Source organism: Vulpes vulpes, chromosome 6 (genome assembly GCF_048418805.1).
Source record: "Vulpes vulpes isolate BD-2025 chromosome 6, VulVul3, whole genome shotgun sequence".
In the NCBI taxonomy this organism is placed as follows: Eukaryota; Metazoa; Chordata; class Mammalia; order Carnivora; family Canidae; genus Vulpes; species Vulpes vulpes.
Window position 1 is genome coordinate 39,383,359 of NC_132785.1, and position 26,781 is coordinate 39,410,139.

General features: G+C 35.6%; 1 pseudogene; it reads right to left on the reverse strand.

The window, feature by feature from the left end:
- The window catches only part of LOC112923753 (SWI/SNF-related matrix-associated actin-dependent regulator of chromatin subfamily E member 1-like), a 52,879-nt pseudogene extending 26,844 nt beyond the window's left edge, over window positions 1–26,035 (reverse strand).
- Between the last annotated feature and the right edge of the window lie 746 nt (window positions 26,036–26,781).

Below are 26,781 nucleotides of genomic sequence, written 5' to 3' on the forward strand. Positions count from 1 at the left end.
TTCTCTCTCTCTCTGTGTCAAATAAATAAATAAAATCTTTAAAAAAATAAAATAAAATAAAGATATTTTATTGGTCATCTGTTACCTTTTTTAAGTGTGTGGACTCTTTAGTGATGCCACTTCTTTCATTCCTGGTAATGGTAATTTGTGTCCTCAGTTTTGTTCCTCATGAATCTGGCTTTAGTCTTATCAATTTATTCTTCCTCATTATAGTAAATTTTGATCCAATTATCTTCTTCTATCTTTCTTATTTATATTTCATTGGTTTTTAAAAATAAATGTTTTACTTTATAATCCTTTTTCATTTGAAGAAATATTAAAAGATTCAGCCTCCCCTGTTTTATTACATAAGGTACATTTATCACAATAAATGAACAAATAGTGTTACATTATTGTAAACTAAAATTCATACATCATTTGGATTTCCCGAGTTTTTAGGTAAAGACTCCTTTTTCTGGCTCAGGACCCTCCTAGGATATCACATAATATCTAGTCATCATGTCTCTTTAGCTCTTGGCTGTGATAGTTTCTTAGACTTGCCTTGCTTTTGAGGATCTTGACAGTTTTGAAGAGTAGTGCTTAGGTATTTTGCGTGTTTTCCTCAATTAAGATTTGTCTGATGATTTTCCTCACAATTAGAATTGGGTTATGAGGTTAAGAAAGGAAGCTCACAGCAGTTAGCTGACACTTCATCACTTGCAAGGGTGCATGCTGTCAACCTCACTTATCACCGAACTTGATTGCCTAGCTGAGCTGGTGTTTGTCAAGTCCCTCAATTGTAAGGTTAATCTCCATCCCACCCCCACACCATACTATCCTGTTTGGGAGGAAGTCACTATGTGCAGCCCATATAAGGAGTGGAAAGTCATCCTTCACCTCCCTGAGGGATTTACATGGTACTTATATAAATTATTTGGAACTTGTTCTGGGTTTAATAGTCTACCCTCCAAATTCATGTCTTTCTCAGAACACCTGAATGTGGCCTTATCATAAATATGGCAATGGCAAATATAATTAGTTAAGATGAGATCATATTAGAGTCTGGCTTTAATCCAATATTACTGATGTCTTTACAAGAAAAGAAGAGACACAGAGACAGGAATACACAGAGGGAAGAAGGACAATTGATAATGAAGGGAGAGGTTGGAAGGATGTATTCACAAGTAAGGAATCCCAAGGATTGCTGGCATCTACCAGAAAGGAGGAAGAGATAAGGACAACTCCTCCCCTTGGTCTCTTGAGAGAGCCCATGCTACTGCCAACAACTTGATTTGGGAACTCTAACCTCCAGAACTGTAAGAGAATAAATCTATGTTTTTTTAAGCAACTTGGTTCATGGTGCTTTGTTACAGCAACGCTTGAAAATTATATAGAGTTCTTAAGCACAGGAAATTTGTCTCTATGACCATATGTATGTATTCATTCAATTATTTATTTTTAAATGAGCCCCCCAAATGGTCACCAAGGTTTTCTAGGGACTGAAGGTGAGGGATGTGATGGTACAACAAACAAACAAACAAAAACAAATATTTTGCCTTTCCCCTGGTGGTGGATAGTTTTTATTTATGGACAAGACTCCAGAAATTTGTAACTATGTTGCAAAAGTCATTCACTATTTATACCCTTGCACTGCTGAAGAAAGCTATTTCAGGTCTCCTGCCTGAACTCAAATGTTCTCAAGTGCATCTGGCGGAAGCCAATGAGAAAAAGATGAAAAGTGGTCAAAGACATTATTGAGACTGTAGCTCAGGGGCCTTCTGAACCTTTACACTAGCCCATATTTGACCTTTAATCATTTGGGGTTTTCTTTGGTTTAATTTCCTTCTTCCCACTTTTATGGCTGCCACCCACACTCTTCCAAAGAAAAAATACGTCTGTGTGTCCTATCTCTCCTAGAAGGGACTTGTCAGACTTTGAATTCTGATTTTATAGAACACCTGACTTGTTATGGTAGGCTTGATATTGTCTTGTGGCTTTTAACATCTTAAGTGGAAGTGGAATTTTATGCAGACAGAACTGTAACAAGTACTTTTCTTAAACGGCTGGAGGAATTGAACATACTGAAAGAAGTCATGAAGTTGCATTTCTGTCAGTGGTTATTTCATGAAAACTCAAGATACTTTCTTAACCTCAGATGTATTGTTCACTATCTGAGAAGAACAGTGGAGCAACTGAGGAACCAATATAGATGTTTATATCATTTACAACATTAAATTATCTATTTCAGAAATACAGTGGAATCTTCTGAATTGTCCTGTTAGACCAACTCTGGGACCTAAGGCATCAAGTTTCCACATAATAGGAAATTGGGGGAAAAAGTTGCGAATCAAATTGGAAACCATATATTTTTCTCAAGTAGAAGAGGAGCAATGAGAATCATAAAACTGTCTATATCTTAAATTATAAGTAAGTCCAAAATATATGCAAATTAAAGAAGATTTTAATCAAGAAGGGCTTTCTAATACATTTTTCTTTTCTCTTTCTAATCTATCTTCACCATGGAATAATATTTATAGTCTTTTTTCTCCATAAGGAATTTCAAATAACTTACACAACTATATTAATTTCCAGAAGAAAGCAACACTGAAATGCTTATGGAAATTCAAAGAAAACTTTCCTAAAGCTAAAAAGTGAAGATGCCTATCATTTATGAATAGAGTACCCTCTAGGCCCTACTGCTGACCAGAGATGAAATATTTCACATGGTGAAGGAACAGAATACTCATAATAAGTATAAGATGTTAGCATTCTTGTGCACATGTGCCCAGAGGTACTGGAAGTGTTTAGTAAATGAAAAAAATAAATAAATGCATATCCATTTTTTTACTCTCTCCACAGACTGATAAAACAAAAACGTAGTTGAGCTCAAAGTAATGAAATGAAATTGAGCCAAAAAAGAATTTAAGCTCCACATAAAGAGGGAAAGATAGTATACAGATTTATTAAAGTATGCAATAGTCTCCCTAGGAGGGTATTAAAGGCTTGACGTGAATCATTTAAAAGGGGCCTGAGGAAACACACACACATACACATCACATTAAAATATGTGCTAGAAGGACCCATTTGTCCTGATTGGCAAACTGGCTAAATGTTTACTTAGCTCCAATATTTTTGAAGAGCCATGATCATAAAAAATAAGTTTCATAATAAGTATATTTAGAAAATAAATTGCAAGATTAAAGAGTTAAAACTATAAAAGATGTGAAGAAAATGTGAATTTGTTTATATATAGGATTGGAAAGGAAAGTACTTTTTATGCCAGTGCACAAAAACTATAATGTCATAGTGAAAAAGTATGGTAAACTTCACTAAGTTTGAATTTTAATTATTCTTAACAGCTAATGTCCCCAACAAGAAGTAATCAGATAATAATAATAATATGATACATATGCATTCAAAATAATTGATAGGAGCCAATATTTACTGGACATTCACCACATGATAAGTGCTCCACTCCCTACTTCATAAATATTAGTTTGTTGAAATTGCCTAACAACTAAATGAAGTACATGACTGTATTGTCCACGTAACACAGAGGTAGAAAACCTATGTTAGCTATATCTATATGTCCACATTCACATAGCCACTAAGTATTTATGCAATGTGACAATATCGAAACCTAGCTCTGGATATCTTAAATCACACTCCTTGGAATTTAATGTACATTTAGATGAACCAGGATCTTGTTAAAATACAAATTATGGTTCAGTACATCTGGGAGGGGGGCTCAGGAGGCTGTATTTCTAGTAAGATCCCAGGTGATGCTGACTCTGCCTGTCCAGCAACCACACTGTTACTAACAAGGCTACGGAGAATGACTTTTGATTACTTGCTCAACTGAATCAGCCATAAACAAAATACAGGTAATTATGGAGTGACGAGATTCTAATATGTGTTTATGTATGATGATGTGTGGTGAGGCTGAGATTGGGAATTCCATTTAGGATAGTAGAAGTGTAAGTTTATAGAAGGCTTTTGGAGACATTATGGCAAAGACTTCTAAAATGTTCAATGCAAAAATGCAAAAATGCAAAAAAAAAACCTTTGAATCCAATTGTGTGTCTATAAGTTCATTATAGAAATAGATTATTACATGTACTTAAATACATTTATATGTAAAAATGTTCATTGCAGCATTCCTGTAATAAAAAATGGAATTCTCTGAAGTATTTAATCGGAGGCATGTTCAATAAAATCGAATAAATCTATCCAATGAAATATTGGGCAGCATTCAAAAAGAAGACATACATCAAAATTACCTTCTTGGAAAAGAACTCCATTTGTTCTTAAGCTTAGAGTAGGTAGGCACTTTGATTAATGTTGGAACGTCTATACAAGCGAAATATGCCTTTTACACAGCAGGTGCTCAAAACACAATGATTGTTTGTAGCCTGAATGAAATGATGGCTTCCAAGGTATTCCACGGAGTGAAAAAATGTATAGTAATATTTTTAGTGCTTTCAGGGGGAAATATTGTAAATTTTGGGTAGAGATAGAATTGTACTTTTATTTTATACTTTATTTTGTGATTTGGCTTTGTAAGGTCTGCTTTACTACTATTTGGAAAATAAAATTAATTAAAAAACAAAGAGGAGCATCAAAAATTTCAAGAAGTTAGAATGTTAGTCCTCAGATTCCAGTGTTTTTCTTTATTGTGGTTTAAAGGATTTGGCATAAATGTTTTTATCTTACCCCTTTGCACAGTAAGTGTACAGTTCTATAGTGTTAAATATTTTCTGCATTGTCATGAAAGAGATCTCCAGATTTTCTTTATCCTGCAAATCTGAAATTCTATACCCATTAAGCAGCAACCATAGTCTTATTTAAAGGAAGAGCTTCAAGCTACTGTGTTGAATCAAAAGATAAATTTCCTTCCAGACTTCTTCCACATATTTTATTCATACATTTAAGTTGGTGCAGCCAAAATTAGCCTCAAGGCTTCTCTTTTGTCATTTTTAAGGTATCTATTTTGTATAATGCTCTTCCTCAAAATATAAGTATAACCAAAGTGAATTAAATGTTATAAATTTGATTTACACCTCTGTCTTGTTCTGTATATCAATTTTATGATATTAAGTATTCCACAAAATTGGGAGACAATTGAACATTAAGAAGGGAGACAGAACCAAAAGAAAATAGTTTATTATGTATTCTAAATCTGTTTGAGTATGCACATTGCAATGGCTATGTTTATTCTTCAACTCTGCCAAAATTTAGCTGTAAATAAAATAGAACCTGCTCAAAATCTGGCAGAGGCTAAATTATGAGTCCAAATCCTAGGGTTTTGTGATACAATTCATACAATTTACAACTACTATGCCTTCTTTTTTCAATTTTAGAATATGTAAACATGCCTCTTTCTTGAGATTGAGCCAGATACCATTTTTGTTCTTTAGGCTTTCAACTATTTACTGGATTTTGAGATGTTTCAAAATCCTGTGGACCAGAAACTCCATCCTCAAGTCCTGATTTATTGTCATTAAACATTTGAGTCCTGCAATGTTATGTTATCTTGGGATGAGTTTACCACCTGAGGATTTAAAGAAAAGTCATTTCCAAGCTAAACCTTAGCACATGATATGACCAGTACTCAGATATACCTAAAACTGCTGTTTCATTCATTTTACTTCAATCTTTCCAATTCTTTGTGTGTGTGTGTGTGTGTGTGCACTGAATTCTGACTGCAATAGGATTGCACTTTTCACAGGATCTTTTGAGAGGAAAAGATAAACTAGATAGAGAATACACCTGCCTTGATGGTCTGGTCTTGAGTGAGGCCTTAGGATGTCAGTACTCATGACCAAACTGGTTGGCTCCACAGAGTTCTGATTGGTTATCCAGGTCCTGTTTTCAGCTAAGGTGCTATGGGTTAAAGTCAGTTATATCACCCTTCACAATGGAAATCTCGGGAAACCTCTGTCTTATTTTATTAAGTTTGTAATCTGCCTCATAGTGTACCATTTATTTGAACAATGACTTATATAATCAGAAAATTATAAACTTCTAAAATATATATGTTGGGTATAAAGGAAAAGGGACTGCGTTTTAACTTCTAAATTTTTAACCATGTGGATAAGTGAAATATTTATTTTGGAAGGATACTGTGGCACAAAAATTATCTGGAATAACATGGCACAAATCTTTACATGAAATATTTGTAACTGAAGCAATAGAAAAAATAAATATTTTCAAAACTGCAAAAAAAAAAAGTTGACTTTGTAAACTAAAAATGAATTGAATTAACCAATGAGGAGAATGTACTTGACAGTGCGCATAAAGGCAATAATTCTCCAGGTATGGTCTAGGGTCTGGAATTATCAGTGTGACAAAGGAAACTTTTAGAAGTGCAAATTATCAGGCTCCTTGCAGACCAACTGAATCCAATGGGAGAAAGGTTTGCCAACATATTTGAAAGATCCTTCCCCACCGCTCTAGGAGATTCTACTACATGATATATAGGTTGTGAATTACTGCTATAAACTTTAGTGTAAGATACGGTAAACCATTCAACAAACCATCATTAGTGCAGGCAGTCTTAAGCTAAAAAAGAGAGCAAAAAATCAACTATACCAACTATAAATTTGACATTTCCTCTTCCAGCCCAAGTAAAATTTTAAGTGATATCAGATTTAATCTCTGTTCTCAAATTTATGTACCTCAGTTTGAAGCTCCAATGGAGTTTACTATATATTTGTACATACTCTTAAACTGAGATTCAATAATCATTGCTCGTCAAAGTTAATTGTGACACCAGTAATTTCTATTTCAATGCCCATTAGTTGTGAGGCTGCAGGTGTGACTGGTTTCTGACAGCACTCCAAGTGCAGCGCCCCCTCCACTCTCCAGCTGAGCCCAAGATGCTGACAAAACCAGTGCAGGAAGGGGTCACTGTGCAAAGCTAATTTCAGGTGGCTTCCTGAGGCTGTGATTCTTTCCACAAAGTGGCTAATTATGAATACTATGGCATGATTGATACTTTTTTCTTCCTACTGTTACATTGTTCTCTGTCTTGTGACCATGTAACCCCCACCACCACTCCCTGGTACTGCTGATTGACATTTGACATGGGCAATCTGGAAAGCTCAGAAGAAACACAACATTTGAACTAAAATACCCATGAAGCTGCTGTAAAGGCTAATTTGAAGGTGGGCAATTAGAGGCAAATGTGAGAAGGGGAAAACAACTGTTGTTCTAGTACAACTTTAATAGGACTTATGTAGTGGAACTAAAATAGGATTTGAGAATTTTACATGAAAAAAAAATATTTGCTGACATCAGATACTGGCAGTCAGATTACCACTTAAGACTTAGGTAGTGATAGTGTTTACTTATTAAATGGATGCATTCCATTTTGTGGTGTATGGATGGGATTTTTTTTGCATGCACGTATTTGCACTCACAAAATTCACAGTGATTTTTTTTTCGTGGTACACATTTTCAGATTTTCTTTGGGTATCTCACTAGCACTCTCAGTGGAAATAATCTGTTTTCTAGGTGCCATTATTCTCATAGTTGAATTTGGAGTACATATGTGAATTTGTGAGGTGGCCAGATGGGATTACACTTACGCAGTTTTTTAAAAGAAGTAGACCTAACCATGCAAAGCCACTAAGGCACTAACTAAATCGACATTCTTTTCATATTACAACATAGAAATTTCATTGAAATATAGGATCAAGAATTTGATGAAGTTGAATTCAAAGACATACTACAGCTTGCTACTCAAAGTGTAGTCTGAAGACTAGAAGCATCGGCATCATCTGCACGCTTGTCAGAAACACAGTCTTGGAGCCACCATAGACTGAAGTGGGATCTCTTTCTAAAAAGATTCCAAACAATCAGTACGTTCATCAGAATTTTAGGTGCAGAGTACTGAGGAAAAGAGAAATAATATTTGATTTATTTAGTATAATGTTTTTTATCACTAACTATGAACACGTACTTTGATTTACTGAGGTTTTTTAGCAGCCACTTGGGAATTAAAGTACACAGAAATTATCCATCAGTCATCACAGACATAAGCATATCTCATAAATGTATAACCAATCCATTCTTTTTTTGGACCTATTGTGGTAGGACCCCTTCAATTGTTATTTGATATTGAATAAATTAATTTTTCTCTTATTTAATTTCCTCATCTGTAAAATGGGGACAACAATAATACTTCTATTATAAGGCTATAGTGAGGATTACATGAATTATATATGTAAAATTTTAAAGAGTTTAGAACACATAGTAAACACTCAACACTCTTAGTATTTTTTTTTTTTTTTTTGGAGACAGAGAGTGTATGTGAGAAAGAAAAGAGGGGAGAGAGGAGCTGAGAGAGAGACGCCCAAGTATGTTCCATGTTCAGTGCAAGCCCTGTGAGGCTTGATCTCACGACCTTGAGACGATGACCCCGAGATCGTGAGCCCAGCAGAAATCAAATGGCCAATGCTTAATCGACTGAACCATCCAGGTGCCCTACTCTTAGTATTGGTTTTTGATGTTAGACACAGATGTCAGGCCACCGGTTGCATGAAGTTTTTGATCATAGGCTCCAGAGAAATGCACTTGCCATCTCTGAGGTCTGCTATAGCTCAGTCAAGTTCAGCCAGGGCAGCTGAAGGCATAGCAGCAGTCCCCAGGATCAGTATTGTTTAACAGCCCCCTTCATCAAAGAAGTAGAACAAACCCCCAGAAAGATGGCTGATGGCATTAAAAATAAAACATGAAAGAAACAGAACTTTCTCAAGGACTTTTTTTTTTTTTTTTTTTTTTGTCTGATGGGGATTTACAGAAAGCATGGTATACTTGAAAGAGAAAACTGGCCAGAGGGGATGAACTTTATTTGATATTCTGGCCACTCCAGGTATTGACACATCTCTTGATTTTTAAAGTAGTGTGTTTTTACTTAGTATCTGTTTTTCTAGAAGATTTACTTAGGATTGAACTTCTAGAAATGTGATTATTTTAGAATAGGTGTATCCCTTGTTTAAATGTAATAACAAAAAAAAATGTACAGGCTAGGTCTTCTTTGAAAAAGCAATTTCAGATAATGTTTCACAGAGAATTATAATGAATCAGTGTAACATTGCTTTCTTCTTAACACGGAGAAAAAGAAAGAGAAGAAAATACAACTAAAAATGACTTTTGAAATGAGGGCTCTTTTCATATTTGCCATGTGGAAAGTGAAAATAGTTTATGACAGCATTTATGGAATATCCAAGATTGTCTACAAATGCAAAGTGAATAATAGTGATAATGATCACATTAGAAACAAATGCTATTATATATTGCGCTTTTGTGAAGTGCAAATGACTACATGCATTGCTTCTGATTCTAATAGCAAACTACAAGATAGGTATTATTATGATTATCAGGTAGTATTATTTCTCTTTTAAACATAATGAAAATAGTATTCAAAGAAGTTATGTAACTTGCCCCAGGTCTTTGACAAGTCAGTGCCAAGAGAAAATCAGATGTGACGTTTCCCTTAGTCTACATCAACATTTTTTCTTAAGCCAGGCCAGAGAAATTTCTCTAAGAATAACACTTCTTCTACCCCCAAACCACATTGCTGCACTAATTTTTACATCGCTATCCAGAGCCTCTGCTGTACTTGTATTAAAGGAAGTAATCATTCAACCCAGGTGTGTCTGAAGTCCCTTGTCTTAAAATTCATTCTTGTACAATTGGCCATGTTGACAGTGACCACTGTAGACATTCTCATTTGCTAGATAGCCATTCCTATAGAAGAAACAAAATTTCTATTTCTATCAGCGTCACCAAAGTCACCAAAACCATAGGCAAGAATATGTGTAACATTTATTGTTCCTTCACATCAGAGATGGTATGATGCTCTTCCATGTTTCTTCTGAAAAATTTGGCTTCCTGGTGTATAAATAGTTGGTGTTTGAGGTGGATTTGCTAATAATTTAAAGAAAAGACACAGTCAAATTTCTTGCACTAGACGTATGCAGGACTGCTTAGAAGGGGGATCTCCCTTTTCCAAAATAAAGAGAAGCCGGTGGAGGGAGAGTTTATATTTGTTTTGAATCTTATTACAATTTTTTCCCTCCCAGGGGGAAAAAAGAGGGGGAACATTAAGCCCATTATGTGTGAATAAACTGAATTTGCAAGACATGAGCAACCAACTTGCGATTTGCACCAGAACGATTAAATATAATTGTTTCTAAATCCTTGTAAGACAAGGTTCAGGGCAGCTATTTTTCTACATCTATAGTTTTTATACAAATCATTTGCTAACTGCTATTTGTATTTATAACTCTGTGACTTTTCTCACTGAATTTCTTCTCTTTAAAGTTTGGTTTTAATCATGTTATTTTTGCAGCCTACTTCATTTTTTTGAAAGTTCAAAACCCACGTTTGGCAAAGAGGTTCCCAATTTACCTGAATGCAAAAGAGCTAAAGGGATGTGTTACCAGAAGGCATAATATTCACAGTATGGAATGAATGCTTATTGAAGGTAGGAGATATGCATAAGAGGAAGTAGAAGAAGATATATACGTAACATTTATAGAAACTACTTATGAAACCTTGAGAAGTATCTTTAGAACTTAATACCCTGCGATTAACATTCCTGAGCCCATTTCCTACAAAGCTTCACTATGAATGCCCAGAGAAGTTGGCTTTGGCATTTTCCGGGATGGGGGGGGGGAGGGTAGGGGAGGGTAGTTCTGCCAGATGGGCACACACACTATTGTGTGTGTGTGTGTGACACACAGCAGCATCGTGTCTCTGCCGTCTCAGTCTGTGCAGCATATGGGATGAGGCTGTGCCTTTGATGAGAAACAAGCCTGTAAGATGAATACGACTCAGCCTTGCAGATGCACTAGAACAAAAGAAATACAAGAAATACAAGCAGAAAACTTGATATATTTGGCCACATATAAATTTAAAATGTCTACACGTTAAAACACATGAAAAGGGTCACTTCAATCCAAAAATAGAGGAAGAAATATAAGCTGACAATATTCAAGAAATAAAAGACAGCCAATAAACCTATGAAATATATTGAACCTCACTTGTAAACAAACAAAAAGGAATGCAATTAGAGTAACAATGAGTCCTCATTGAAAAAGACCAAAGGAAGGGGAAAAAATGCTAACAACTACTAGGAAACAGGCATTTTTATACATTGTGATTGAAAATGGAAGTGTGGTAAATACACTTGAAGGAGAAACTCTTATCTGTCTACCTACCTATCTATCTTAAACTTAAGTGTCTGTGATTTTGATCCAGTAATATCATGTATTGGAATTTGTCAAAAAGACAATTACAAATACATAAAAATATGTATATATAAGATAATGTTGTTATAGTATTTTTTTGGTAAATGGTGACAACCTAAGTGTTAGAGTTCATACATGTTGAATATTTAATGACAAATTTTTATGGCATGATTTATGAAAGTAATCAAAAACATTGTTTTAAAGAATGTGTAAGGATATGGGGGATATAACTATAATTACTATTAAATTTAAAAGTTTCCAACATAACGTGTATCAAATAAGGCAATTATATAATTGTAACATGAAAACTCAGAAACAAAAATTTAGCAAAAAGGTTATGTCTGGGTGATAGGATTATGACTTAGTATTTTTCTTAACCCTTTAATCAAATTCCTAAAGGGAAATGAATCTAATGCAGTAAAGATTATAAAATAATGTGCAAAACATTTCTTAAACTGAACCTTCTTGACCTCTAGCCTTTTTTTGTTTTAATTTTTTTTATTTATTCATGAGAGACACATAGAAAGAGACAAAGACATAGGCAGAGGGAGAAGCAGGCTCCCTGAGGGGCGCCTCATGCAGCACTCGATCCCAGGACCCCAGGATCACAACCTGAGCTAAAGACAGATGCTCAACCACCTATCCAGCCAGGCGTCCCTTGACCTCTTGTCTTAATTACAAGAGACGGTAAGTTAAAAATAGGTTTTGTTTTTAGATCCAGGGGATATATCCAAAAGAATGGATACTATTCTTACTCATTATTTATCTCTCTGAATGATGATGTTTTACCTCATTTATATCACTGCCCACACACACATTCTTCTTCCTACCAATACAGTCATATTGTGCAGTTTAATTTTTCAATATTTGTTTCAAATATTGAAGTTAATAAAAATATTTAAGCCATATTTCTTATTATCTTAACTAGAAATTATCTCTTGACTTCTCACTTAGTTGGAAGAGGCTATAACTGCCCCTATTCCTCATCTACTTCTTTTGCTCCCATCTATCATTCTATTTCTGACATTTATAATATTATTTTGCATCTGTAAGACAGATACTATTCTGTAACCATATTGTGGAGAGATTGATTCTCATATCGGAAAAAAATGGCAAGTATTACTCTTGGTTATAGTTATGTCATTTTGTCACTTCAAAGCCAGGTGTTGTGATTCTTCTTTGACTACACAGTCATGATCACTGGGCAGACAAAAGAGATATTGGATCAAATGAATTTTCTTATATGCCACAGTAGCCTTGAGAATGAGCCTTGTAAACCAACAACAGGGAGCAGAGTAACGATACAGGTTGCTGTGCTCTGAAATCAGTGTTGGCACCTCATTGATCCTACTGTACCTCCCTTAGACACTCTAGGACTCTCCTATCATACCTTCCTTTCCCGCCTTCCTCACTCAAACTCAGATTTGCCTACACAGCCTTCTGAAAGCCCTATTAGCTGCTCAGCTTCCTGCCCACATTCTCATCCAATCACTTACCCTAATAAAATTTGTGCAGGTTGAAGCCTACAATGTCATCTTCTCTCATCCCCTAACATAGATGCCAATATTTCCTCAAAATGATGCAATATTTTAATTTGCTTTAACCTCAGTTATTTTAACCCTCAGTTCTTACATTTTTTAAAAAATACTTTATTTATTTATCCGAGAGAGAGAGAGAGAGAAAGAGAGACAGAGACAGAGACAGAGACACAGGCAGAGGGAGAAGCAGGCTCCATGCAGGGAGCCCGACGCGGGACTCCATCCCGGGTCTCCAGGATCGCGCCCTGGGCGGAAGGCGGTGCTAAGCCGCTGAGCCACCCGGGCTGCCCCTTACTTTTTTGTAGTAATATCATTATATTAATTGATAATGATATCATTCATTATATTATGTATTGCTCATTAATTATTAATTAGAATGTTAATATAATATTATAATGATAAATTTACCATTTCTCTTTTAATCTATGTTTTATTATATAATATAAATAATAGTGAAAGGGAATATAAAGGAAGGGAGAAGAAATGTTGGGAAATATCAGGAAGGCAGACAGAACATAAAGACTCCTAACTCGGGGAAACGAACTAGGGGTGGTGGAAGGGGGGAGGAGGGCGGGTGTTGGAGGGGAATGGGTGACGGGCACTGAGGTGGACACTTGACGGGATGAGCACTGGGTGTTTTTCTGTATGTTGGTAAATTGAACACCAATAAAAATTAATTAAAAAAAATATATATATAATATCATAACCTCTTTTTTTCAAATTTTCAATTATATTGTCAAGTTTGATACATACCATTTTTTCATACCCATGACCTACTTTCCAGAGAATTCTGTCTTCTTGCTTTGACTTTTAACCTAGAATTTTCTTTCACTGATCTCCGGGTCTGAAATCACTATTGACTGGATCTCAGGATCTTTCCTTGACTTATTACTCATTTAAATTTTTTTTTCTCATTGTTTTTTGAAGCACATACTCAACTGATTTCCTAAGAAAAGGTGGGCCAGAAATAAATTTCCAAGCTTGGGAATTTTGTAATGGCTTTGTTCTAACTCAGATATTACTGTTAAGCTGTCAGGGTTTTCAATTCTACATGGAAAAACTTTTCCCTCAGAATATAGAAGGTCTGCGGGATTCCTGGGTAGCTCAGCAGTTTAGCACCTGCCTTCGGCCCAGGGATCCTAGAGTCCTGGGATCAAGTCCCACATCAAGCTCCCTGCATGGAGCCTGCTTCTCCCTGTCTGTGTCTCTGCCTCTCTCCCTCTCTCTCTCTCTATCTCTCTTGAATAAATAAATAAAATCTTTAAAAAAAAGAGCTTAGAAGGTCTATATTCTATTGTCTTTTTTAAAGATTTATTTATTTATTTATTTGAGAGAGAGAGAGAGAGAGGGAGAAAGAGAGAGAACATGCAAGCACACGAGCTGGGTGAGGGGCAGAGGAAGAAGGAGAGGGAGAAGCCTTAAGTGGACTCCCTGCTGAGCATGGAGCCCTACAAGAGGCTCTGTCTCAGGACCATGAGATCATGATCTGAGCCAAAATCAAGAGTCAGATGCTCTACTGACTGAGTCACCCAGGCGTCGCACATTGTCTTCTAATATATAGTTTGCTAATAAGAATTCTGAGACAGGTTTGTTTTCTTTAGATTATTGATACTCTTTTTCTCTTCTATGAATTTTCTTATAATTTTTTCTGTATTACTCACATGTTCAATTTTACAGCAATATATAAAGGTATGAATGTTGTGCATATGTGTGCAATTGGTAAAAAATACTTTTAAGATTCCATGTTTCTCTTTAGCTTTTAGTAATTCTTATCTTTCATGGTGGCTTGTCTTCCATTTTCTTTGTTGTCCATTTCTTAAATGCCATTAGATTGAGATTCAGTCACCTGGGTTTATCTTCTAAGTCTTATTCTACCTCTGTTCTCATTTTTTTAATTTGGTTGGTACAGAAATGTAGCTTCTATTTATTTATTCCATAGCTTCTCTGATATTTCCTATGAACCACATGCCAGTGGCAAGGAAACAGATATCTCAGATAACAGATATTTCAGATAACAGTTTTTTCCTGTTAAAATCGTTAATTCATAGTTCAACTTCCCAGCAGTGCTGGTTTAAATAGTTCTTTTTAAAAACCTGAATCTCTTTAAATTGTGTTCTCCTTTCTCTTCCCCAAAATGGCAACTGTGTATTAATTATGCATCCTTGTGGTTATTAAGAGGATCTTAGATTCCTGAACTTCTGTGTGGTTTCCTGCTGTGAAGGGGCCTGTTCTGGTATAACTACTGGACAGGTGATCCCTATCTTTGGATTGGCTTTGTTTGGTGTGTTGTGGGACATGCCTACACCTACAACTAGCATCCATGGTGTTCGTTCATTTGGTTTCATCTGAAAGTCCTCCCACTCATAGATAGACTTGTTTCTAACCCTAGTCTCTAAATCTTTATTCATATGTTCAGCACTTTCTTTTGATTTTGTGAATTAAGCATTTATACCCCAAATGCCTGATCCCTCCACATGGTTGTGGATGGAAGTAAAGAATTATTGCTGCATCTTAACTAATTACTTCACCCACCATTCTCATTCTCTGTGTAATCTCTTTGACACCTTGGTGGGTAGGGTGCTGATGAGGAGCAAGGTTCTTCAATGGACCTGTGGCTTCCTCCATGTTCTTTCAATAGCCACAGGACATTTGCTTTTTGTGTTCAGGTTCCACAGTACATACCTGGGTATCTTTAAAACTTGTACTTTGCTAAAGTTAGGACCTAACAGATAAAGTGACAATTAGATGAGGAGACGCCATAACAAAACTACTATCTTCCTTCTTCCTCTAACAATCCTCAAGGTCAGAAAGGAGCAGCCCATTCATCTACTTCTTCCTTTTTAGCCTGGTCTCATGATACAGCCTGGTGGCAGGTAGAATCAGCAGAGAAACCCATTCTGTGATAGAAAAACACAAATCAGGAGGTCTTTCAAGAAGACTGTATTTACCATTGGCCTTTTAGTTGGCCCCTGAGGAACGCTTCAATCTTCCCCTCCTGAGTTTGGAACTTATTGAAAAATAAATACAGAGGAATCAGATAAATGGAGAATATGACATATTTATTACTGGTAAAGATGTTTGGTGAATGTGGCTTTAAGAATATGGCCACTTGGACTTGAAATGCTTCACCCCAGAGTTAAACAGACTGACCCACACAATACTGGCAGTGCTGAATGAAGAGGGCCTTCCTGACCAAGGAAAGCTAGTCCTCTGCAGTTGAGGGGGAAGTAAGAACCTGCAAGCAAGGTGGCCCCACAAAAGAACTTGGAGTGCCCCTGAGCCAAGGAAGCAAATGTGTTGTTTTTCTGCCCTTTGATAGAGGACAGTGGAGGAGCAGAATGGAGCTGGATGTGTTCTCCCCAGACCTTTATTCCTTGGGTTCTGAGGTAGGAATTTGTTCCCTTTTCACAGAAATATGAGGAATGGGAAATACAAAATCTCCCCCTGATTCTCCTCAGATCTTATTTCTTGTTAGACTAAATGATTAATTCTATGATCAGCCCTGATCACAGCAGCTTACTGTCACGGAGGAGAGAGGTGACGGATCAGGCTAGCCCTGTTTCCATCTTCATGATGCCACTCCCTTCATGCCAACCTAGCTTCTGTGTAGGTCCTCCTGGATTCACCGGCAGGGAGTTAGTTTCCTCCCCAGAGGGTTTTGAAGTGGTTTAGAACCGTAACATTTCAGGGGTCCCTGAGTGGCTCAGTTGGTTAAGCATTTGCCTTCTGCTCAGGTCATGAACCTGGAGTCCCTAGATCAAGTCCCCACATCTGGTTCCCATTTTGGTGGGGAGTCTGCTTCTCTCTCTGCCTCCCCACTTGTGCTCTCTCTCTCTCTCTCTTTCTTAAGCACACCCGCTCTCTCAAATAAATAAATAAAATCTTAAGAAGAAATTAAAAAAAAAAAAGAACCTTATCATTTCAGACCAGAGAAATCAGCATCACTTGGGGCTTGTTAGAAATGCAGAATTTGTTAGAAATGTGGAATTTCAGACCCAGCTGAGATGTACTTACTCTATAGTTATACAGGATCCCCAGGTACTTCTTTATGTACATTACAGTTGGAGAAGCACTGGTTTAGAACAGGTAATTAATTAAAGTATCTCAAAGGCTTTGCTAAGCCCTAAACTATGTATTTCCCCCTAGTTTCCCTGCACAAATTACCCATGACTGCTTTCTTACCTCACCTAAGATCATGAGATGAAATTTAATGGTAGTGGCGGAAATAATAGATAAGATTAAATAATAGCTAATGGAAGAGCCTGATGGTAGTCCAGAGCATGTTCCCCCATTCAAGACAAGCTCCTCCCATTATCCACTTAAGAAAAGCCTACAATCCCAAGTGGAATCCCTTAACCCAAATAATGAATATAAAACCTGAAAATATATCAAAGTTCATAGCTCTTGTTGAAGTAAAGAAATTAAATTCTAAAAATGAGACTGGCTGACTCTGGCTGCTGAGGTGGCTTTCTGGGATGCTTGGGCAGAGGCCCCACAGGGAAGGTGCTCGCTCTTCAGCAGCTGAGGCCAGGACTGTCATCCACTTACTTAGACTGTCTTCTCACTCAGAAAGTGGTATTTGAGGCATATGTGCCTTTTAGCAATGTGTGGAAATTTGCACTGGTGATGGCCCAGTTCCCAGATCTGGAGATCTTTTTTTTTTTTTTTTCCTGTGTTATTGGGCATCTTATAAAAAAAAAAAAAAGAAAGAAAGAAAGAAAAGAAAAGAAAAGAAAAAGCCTTCTTGTGACTGAGATCTCTGATATCTCTATGCAACACTGCGAAGCCCTGTTCTCTCTCTTCTTTCACCTTTTGAATATTTCCAGCTCTGATTAGCATTTCTTTCTACTCTCTTTCTCTGCAGTAGGAAGCTATGCCTTTTTTTACTTTTGCTTTCTTTGACCCCGGTGCTTTGAAGGAGGTTTTGCTGAGCCTTTTTAGCAGTTGAGCCTATGTTCACCTCTTTTTTTCACTCTACCACATTTGGAGTCATTTCCCTAAATATAAAGGTTTATTTTACCCTTTTTCTGGTGGCACTAGACATTTGCATTCCCTATATAATTCTTGATTTTTGTTTTGTGAGGCCCCTTGGTTTCATAGAGCAAGTGAACATTTTGGTCTGAAAAAAATCAATGAATATTCAAAGAAAAATTGTGTATCTTTACATCCCTTCTCTGAATATTTCCACCAAACCGAGGATGAATATGATTTGTTATTACCACCAAACTGAGGATGAATATGATTTGTTATTACCCAGACTGGCTCAGTGTCAGGTTCCTGGTGCCTCCTTCCTTTTGTGCCTGTTTCTGCAGAGCACAAGCAGGACTTCCCCACCTAAGTTAACTGTGTTTCCCCAAATCTCATTCAGTAATTATGTGGCTACATACACTCATGTTGCTAGTCATTCCCTCTCAAAACTGTTCATACCTTCTCTTATCTTCAAATTGTGATTCATCCAGTTTTATGGATTCTTTATTTAATTTAATCATCAAGAGGATACATCGCAATATGTTTTTGGAATCTTTCTCAGTGAGGTTCCCAATCAGGAAAACCTTGCATTTTCCTATTTATTTATTTATTTATTTATTTATTTATTTATTTATTTTTAGGGGAACCCAGCCATTCATTCTGATAGTGAAACCAAGACAGGTGTCCCTTCTTTAATACCTTCCTGAAAATTAATTACACCAAAGTGCGTCTCCTCTGCTTTCTTATCTATATGGCGTGATCGCCAAGATCTCATTTATCCCTTTTCAAAGGTATATATCCTCTCCTTTAAAATCACAACATTTGTGTGGAAATTCTCTCCTCCTCAAGCTTAATTAGCTTAAATTTATGGTGTTTTCACTTTTTACTACTCCCGATCATCAAGAACAAAGGACATTTTTAAATCAAGCCAATTAGTTTTGGATTTTCTGAGAAATGGCATTCCTAGATGCAGAATGTTCTAGCTCAGGTTTAAGTTGCCTTTGTATATCTTTACAACATGTTTTTTTGTCCTCAGTTGAAGTTGATGGCATATTCCTTATAAATTAATGGCCTCTCTACCATTCTTTGCATAATAAACTCTGCTGAGCTTATGCAGATGGAGTCATAATTAGGATCTCTGAAATCTAACATTTTGATCAGAGTTTTGGAAGCCACGAATTCAGGTTCTGTTCTGTTCTCAAGAGTCCTGACTGAAAAGAAAATATATGTTACTAAAAAAGTGTACCCTTAGATATTTTTCTTTTAAACTTTATTGTAGTTAAAAGCTATGTAAAAACCAACAGAATGTGGAATGTCTTCCCTGCCACAATCTAGCTCACACATTGGTCACTCTGTGAACTTCTTACTGGAAATTTAGCTAACTTTGCAATTATAAATCCCAATCTGAGGTAATGCCTGAAAAGCACATGAAAAGCAGGGAAAATAATCCACACTTCAAATGACTTAAATGCTAGTTTAATGGATTTTTGTTTGTTTTAAATAAGCACCAAGTATGTCTCAAAGTCTCCTTTTATTCAGTATAATTTATTTGCTACATAAAATCTGTATCAGCTTAGGTAGGATTGTGTTCAGTCATAAAGGACTATCTCATGCCTTAGGTTAGATCGGTGTCAGTGGCCGAGAATTCTCTTCCTGCATATTAAGTTCTGTAGAGCCTATATTTAATATGCCAAAGGCCCGTTAAAAACAACATTGAACCTTTAAAAACAGCAAATGCCCTATGAATAAGCCACTATGAAAGGCTTAATTCAAAATGCCACATGACCTTTATACCCTAAGGATTTTATTAGTACTACAGCAAATTTCCATCATATCTGGTCCTCAAATACCATTACTTCTATATTTTCTAGGCTTCCCAATAACTGTAGGATACAGGTTTTTTCTGAAGCCAATAAAAAATACCTTTCTACTTTTTTCAGATTTGAAATTAGGCATAGAACTGAAAACGACACGTGAAATGCTAGGTTAATTATTGATAACATGGAGTAGAGAACAGAACATCAGTTAATTTGGCAAAATGTACTTGCTTATCCTTCACCCTAGAATTCCACAGACTTAGTCACGCAGTCCCTAGTGCTTTGGACATCTGCACACCTCCCCTGCAGGGCAAGAGCCAGACTCAAAGCTTATTCCATGAAGCAGAAGAGGATGCATATGTCTTGCAAAGCAGCTGGATACAAAAGGATACCTAGGAGACACTGAGTCAACCACACTGATTTCTTTTCTTAAATCTATTAGTCAAAAAAAAATTATTAGTCAGATGTATTTTTCCCACACATTTGTCTCCTGGGGAGTAATGCATTAAGTCATTCCTTTCTATGAGAGTAAGAAAAAGTGGAAATAAACACCCCCACCATATTATGCAAATGCCTTTGGAGGCAATGGTTTTTGCATTCAGTTGATTATTCTTTTTATCTACTTTTTAGCCAGTTATTTTGGGAAATAATTGAAAGGAGTAAATAGTGTCCTCTCCAAAGCATGAAAATAGTTTTTCTTATTTTGGCAGTTCTAATCCATTCTCATTGATTGCTGTTTTAGTTGCTGCTCATTGAGTGAAGAGGTGAGTGACAGGGCAACTGGATCACTGAGCAAATTTGTGTTTATCTGAGGGAGACTAGGAGGGAAATTTTCCTAGTAAAGATGTGGCATTTTTTATTCTTTTTGTTTCAGTTATTTAAAATGAACACAAGAACTTCATAAGATCATTGTTATGATTAAATGAAGAAATATATAATATATATAAGAAATATATATAAATTGCATATATATGCTTATATATAAATTCTATATATAAATATATAATATATTATATGTATATATTTATAAATATTGACATATATATAAATTGCATAACACAGTGCTTCATATATCACTCAAGTAATGTTGGTGCTCTGATTATTAATAATTACCAGAAGCATTTAAAGACACAAAGTTACCTTCTGATATCCTGTGTGTGTTAATATTTTCCTATATATAATATACATAAAGACAGATGATTATTGACAATTAACTTAGTTCTCTCTCTCTTTTTTTGCCTGCACAAAGTACTATTGCCATTAATCACTGACCTGCCCTCCAATAAGCAGATAGCTTTCTCTATTTCCCTTTCTAGGCACCTGACAACAGTTAAAATATGTCTCACAAATTTTGGTGTCTATGGACATGGTTACAAAAAGCTTATAATCCTGCCAACATTCACCTGAGCATCTGTGGATTCAGGGGCAAATGGTCCTGAGACAGAGTGTGTATTTGCGTGTGTTTCTTTGAGGAGACAGTGGTAACTAGTTTTGAGAACAAGGCAAAAGAGAAAAGAGTACTATTCAGTCTACTATTCAGTCATGATAAGGACAAGCAAACTGCTTTAAAAGGATAATCAGAGGATGAAATCTTAGTATTTCCTAGTTCCCCTGTGGAAACCTGAGATATAAGACTTCCAAAAGTAATTTACTGGACTGCCAATTAGAGTGACTGTTATATGGCAACCCTAGTTTTGGTACATCCTCCTGGAGACATGAGATGACAGATGAAGTGGCAATTTGAGGGTAGAATATAAAGAGAATTCTGCAAATTTCTTCCAGACACAGGATTACAAGACACGATGATCTTTGTCACTGCCTAAGGCCCAGATTTCCTTGACCAAATATCACTCCAGAAAACTGTGAGGCAGTGACTTCTGTAGTTATTTTGAGCTTGTGGTCAAGTGGTGCTGTACTTAGTAATGAACAGATATCCTCAACACTGCTTCAGGCACTCATGTTTGTACCCAAAAAACATAGAGGTTACTTCAGAAATTTTTGTGGTATCTGCTAGGAGCATATCCTTGAAAATACATGTATTACTAAACTAAAAAAATAGAGTTGTTTTAAATAACAGATTTTTAAATTAATTTCAGAATGCTTTGTCCATCATAGTTTGCTCTCTATCAATGTTTTAATCCTGGGGTCTCAAGCAGAACTGTCTTGTCCTTGGTTTATTAAAAAACAAAACAAAACAAAACTCCAGCCCAAAGAGCCACTTTCTTTTTGGATGTTAGTGTAACCAATACAGTTGATTTAAACTATTCCTAAAAATGCATACTACTTCATATTTCTAAGTAAAATGTAAAAGTTACTTAAATAAGTACTCATCTTTGTCAATTTGAGAAATTTCTAAGATAGAAGAACATGCGAATCACATTTTCCACACAATTAAGGAAGCTGATAAGGCTGCTTGCCTCTCATCATATCTGTCAATGATAGTTTACAATGGAAATAATGGTAAACTAACAAATGTTATACAGATGGTCCCTGACTTACAATAATAGTTTGACTTCAACTTGTTTTCTTGACTTTACGATGATGCAAATGCCATACACATTCAGGAGAAAACGTAGTTAGAATTTTTAATTTGGATCTTCTTCTAGACTCCCGATATGTGGTACAATCCTCTCTCATGACACTAGGCAGGGCAGTGAGCCATAGCTCCCAGTCAGCCATACCATCATGAGAGTCAACACTGTACCACTGACAATCATTCTGTACCCATACAACCATTCTGTTTTTTTTTTTTACTTTCAGTACAGTATTCAACAAATTACATAAGATTTTCAACACTTTATTATAAAATAGATTTTGTGTTAGAGGATTTTGCCCAGTTGTAAGCTAATATAACTGTTCTGATTCAGTTTAAGGTAGGCTGGCCTAAGCTATAATGTTTAGTAGGTTATGTATATTAAACCTATTTTGACTTAGAGTATTTTCAACTTATGATGGGTTTATAAGGATGTAACTTCATCATAAGTCAATTAAGATCTGTACTTATGTTTCAAAAACAAGATAGACAATGCAGAGTGCAAAATTATTGCATAATGTATAGAAATATCTTCATTATGTACAAGTACTCTGTTTTAAGAAGTTTGAAACCAGTTATAATAACTTACAGTTCTCACAGAATTTCATCAGAAAAATTTAAACCTCTGTCAAAAATTCTTGAAAAGCTAGGTGTTAGGATGGAATACTGTGAAATAATTATATTGTGATGAAAATGCTTGTTAATGGACCCCTTTCTGAGTTTGCCTTTTTGTTGAAGGTACACACAATTTTTACCATTATTTGGCAATGTATTATGGAGTGTAAGTCACAACTTGGTGTTAGTCAAAGTTTATAGTACCAAGACTTATCTAATTTTGTTTAAAATTAAATTTCAAATATTCAGATGCCAATGACAATGCATGTTGCCTCAGATGCCAATGACAATGCATGTTGCCCCTCAGCTCTAGTTATTATGCTAAAGAAACAAGTAATCAAAAAAGCAATTGCTTTGTGTAGAGGAAAATACACCAGAAATCTAGCCTGTGACCTCATTTTTAAAAAGATATTGTAAAAGCATCCATAAAACTACTAAAAATTATATAGGAAAGAAAATAATTCATGGTATGCTAAATAATCTTAACATATGACACATTCAGAATAATGTATGTTTTAATCAATGCACTTTCGTATTCTAGTAGAATGTTTTGATAATATGACAAAGGGATACCACTGCTTGATAATTTATTTCATAAGGTTCTGCTTAAATAAACAAAAGCATAATTGAGAGAGTTATCTGCAATAAATGAATTTACATGCATAATTCTTCCATTGGTTAGGTACAGTGGGATGGCAACTCAAAGAATTTATTTTTTGATTCAGTTATGTACTTGATATCAATGGAATATCTATTGTGAACAAATTATAAATTCTCTGCATTTATAAGTCTCATTTTAGGTCAATTTTAAAAATAGGTCTAATTTGAGGTTAGAGTTGATATTTAAGCATGAAACCTGGGAAGTTTGAGATTAGAAGCTAGATTAGACAGAGGTGATTCTGAGTCCACTCCAAAGACAGCAGAGGTTGATTGGAGCTGGGCCATCAGGTTTACTCGGGCTAGAAAGGTCAAGATGTCTCCTCAAACCCCACTGCACAACCAGAGGACCCTGAAGTAATTCTTGCAGTATTGCTCAGGGCATGATATAAGCTCCTGGCTGGTCTCTAATCATTCTGGGTACCAAACCCTTTACAATATTTCACATGTGCCCCATAGGGTATAGACAAGTGTACGTGTGTCAGAATGGCTGTGAAATTAACAGGCATTTGGGACCCTGAGTTAAGTTCTTGTTGAATTGTCAGCACTATAAATATAAACGAGGCTCTATAGTCTATTGTCACAACCAAAAGAAAGTGACAGTGCTGGAGGAGTGTGTGTGTGTGTGTGTGTGTGTGTGCACACGCTTAAATAAATCAAGGACAAGAGAGCCCTGCTGGAGACCCCAGGATTAAAGCATTGATAGAGAGCAAAATATGATGGATGAAGTGTTCTGAAGTTAATCTACCCAACTCTAACATTTCAACTCATCAGAGAGTTGATTGTCACTACCCACAGATCATTCTCAGCAAGCTCTCTGTTCTTCTTATCAGCTTCCTGAAAATCAGGACATTTGGAGCTACCTTTTTATTCCTGTTTAAGATCATAAGCTTTCACTCTCCCTCATGAGGATCCTCTTACAAGATCCTATTACAGGAAGACCAGAAATATCATGATTTATGACAATAAAATCTTCAAAGCAAATGGAAAGATAACTGGTAGGAAAATTATGACATACGTCTCCTTTAATAATGACTTTTGAAGTATTTTACCTCACAGAGTAGGCATCTAAAAAATGTTAGTTGCCATAGGTGTGATTATTAGACACAGTCAAGATAAATTAGTTTGAGCAACTTTCATTTACCTGAAAGATAGCTTTAGAGTATGTAATTCTAGAGTTATAGTAAGAAGAAAAAAATCATAAATCACAGGGACAGTCTTAATATCATGTTCGAAATAATCTAAAAACTATGAACATAAAAACAAATAACATTAGTAATATGGTTTGTACCTGGAAATGGAGTTGTATCATAATTCACTGTCACAGATATAGATTACAAACAAGAGCCATTTTGCTGAGTCACATTTCACTTAGTGAGGTGTTTTGTTTTTGTTTTTTGTTTTTTAATTTTCTGTGGCAAAAGGATTAGCCTTTGTGTATTTTCATTATTCACAAGACATACATATAATCATATTTTGTCTTTTGTTTTACCACATTACTGTCTTCTTTTAAACAAGAGATCAATTTTATATAAATATTTGTATATATCAACACATCAGTTATAATGCAGGTTTAATAAAAATGAGGATCTTGGAAGACACTATACAGAAAGTAACTAATCTCAATTATTAAAGAAACTGTCTACTTACTAAGAACTTGTAAGCAAACTGATGTCTTGATTAGTAATGTGAGATTTAAATAAAAAGTGTGAAATGCAATGAAACAGCAGTATAATTAACTACATAAATTGGATTAAAATATATAGAAAATCTATTCAGTGAAAAACATTTAATTCATAGAGCAGTAGAGATTAAAATTAATTTTGAAGTGAATTATGGATTTATTTATAAGATGAAAACTAATTTTTAAAGACAGAATTCAGTGTTTGCCAAGTTATTGTGAGTACATTGGGGAAAAAAGACAAAAGTTTTAAAAATGCATTCCATAGGGGAGTCCTGGAAAACTGGGCTGCATTATTTTTCCTAACACCAGAGAGCTACAAAGCAGTATGTACAATTAAGATTTTTAAAAATAGTTTAACTTTTAAAATATCATAAAACTGCCAAGAACATCATTTTTAAAAGACTAATTTTTTTCTGGGTGCAATGGAAAATTGGGGCTACAACACATACCAGAAATTCTTTTATTTCAATTTCATGTACTCACAGGGAAAATGCATTAATATTATATTTTTCAAAACCCATTTTTACATGTTTTCTGAATTATCCATACAAGAATACTCAAAGCAGGAGGAACTCTGCCACCATTCAAACAAAGAAATTTATGCTGGGAGCAGTGAAGTGTCAAAGAACTGTCAAGCTCAGGTGTGATCTAGAAACAAGATCTTCAACAGATGTTAGGCTCCTCCAAGTTGAAATTCAGAATTGTTGCTTATTTTCTCTAATACCTAGGCAAGCTGTTGAACTTCGTTTTTTGAGTTGACATGAAATTTAGATACAATCTATGCAAATATGCCATCTCAGACACTTCAAACATGGCAACTAGCGATTTAGTGTAATCCCAAATCCATCACTACTTTATTGTGTGACCTTAAGAAAGCTGCCATTTTCTCAACTCTGAAAGTTGGTTGAGTTACACCTACCTGACATGATGCAGCAAGGATTATGTAAGATGATGCGTATGAGCATGCCTGGCACAAAAACCGTCATGTCCTTTTGCTATTCCTTCATCACTGCATATTTCAGGTTCCTAGGCAAGAATTCCTTATCCCTTAAGGCACTGCCTCCCTTCCTTTTTTTCTTTCAACACCAAGAAATGAGCCTAAAACAAGGAAATCTGAGTGGCTTAGGTCAATCTATTACAAAATAAATCACCTCCTCTGGAAGCAATCTGTGTAAGAACAGGAAATACAATACTAATTAGAACAACTGAGTTCTGGTCCCCCCTGCCTCTTTGCCTTTAATCTCTAGGGGATGTAGCCATTTAAACAAGTTATGTGTTTTCTTGGATGGGGGGGGGGCACCTATTTCCTAAGCTGTTCCAATACATTGATTAAATAGATCATCTTTAAGACTTATCCCACCTCTAAATTCTATATTATCATCAAATAAATCACATCAGTGGATATTTACTTTCCTTTTCTCTGTTATTCTTAACTTTTCACCTGATAGCATTGCCCTCAATTTTGTCAGCTTGAATGATAAAATTCAGATGTTAATGCAACCGCAATTGTGATTTTTAACCTTGAACAGACCATGAGTTTTACTCCATTCCAGAAGCTACTACTAATGTATCCTTTAATTAGACAGGCTGCTAAAATATGGATGGATCAGCAAAATGCATTCCCGATTCTGGAAAAAAAATTAGTGCAGTCTCTGCTAATATTGTTATCACTGAGGCTGAACTGTTGTACACATGTTGCAAAAAAAAAACACCCATTTCTCATCATTTTGCT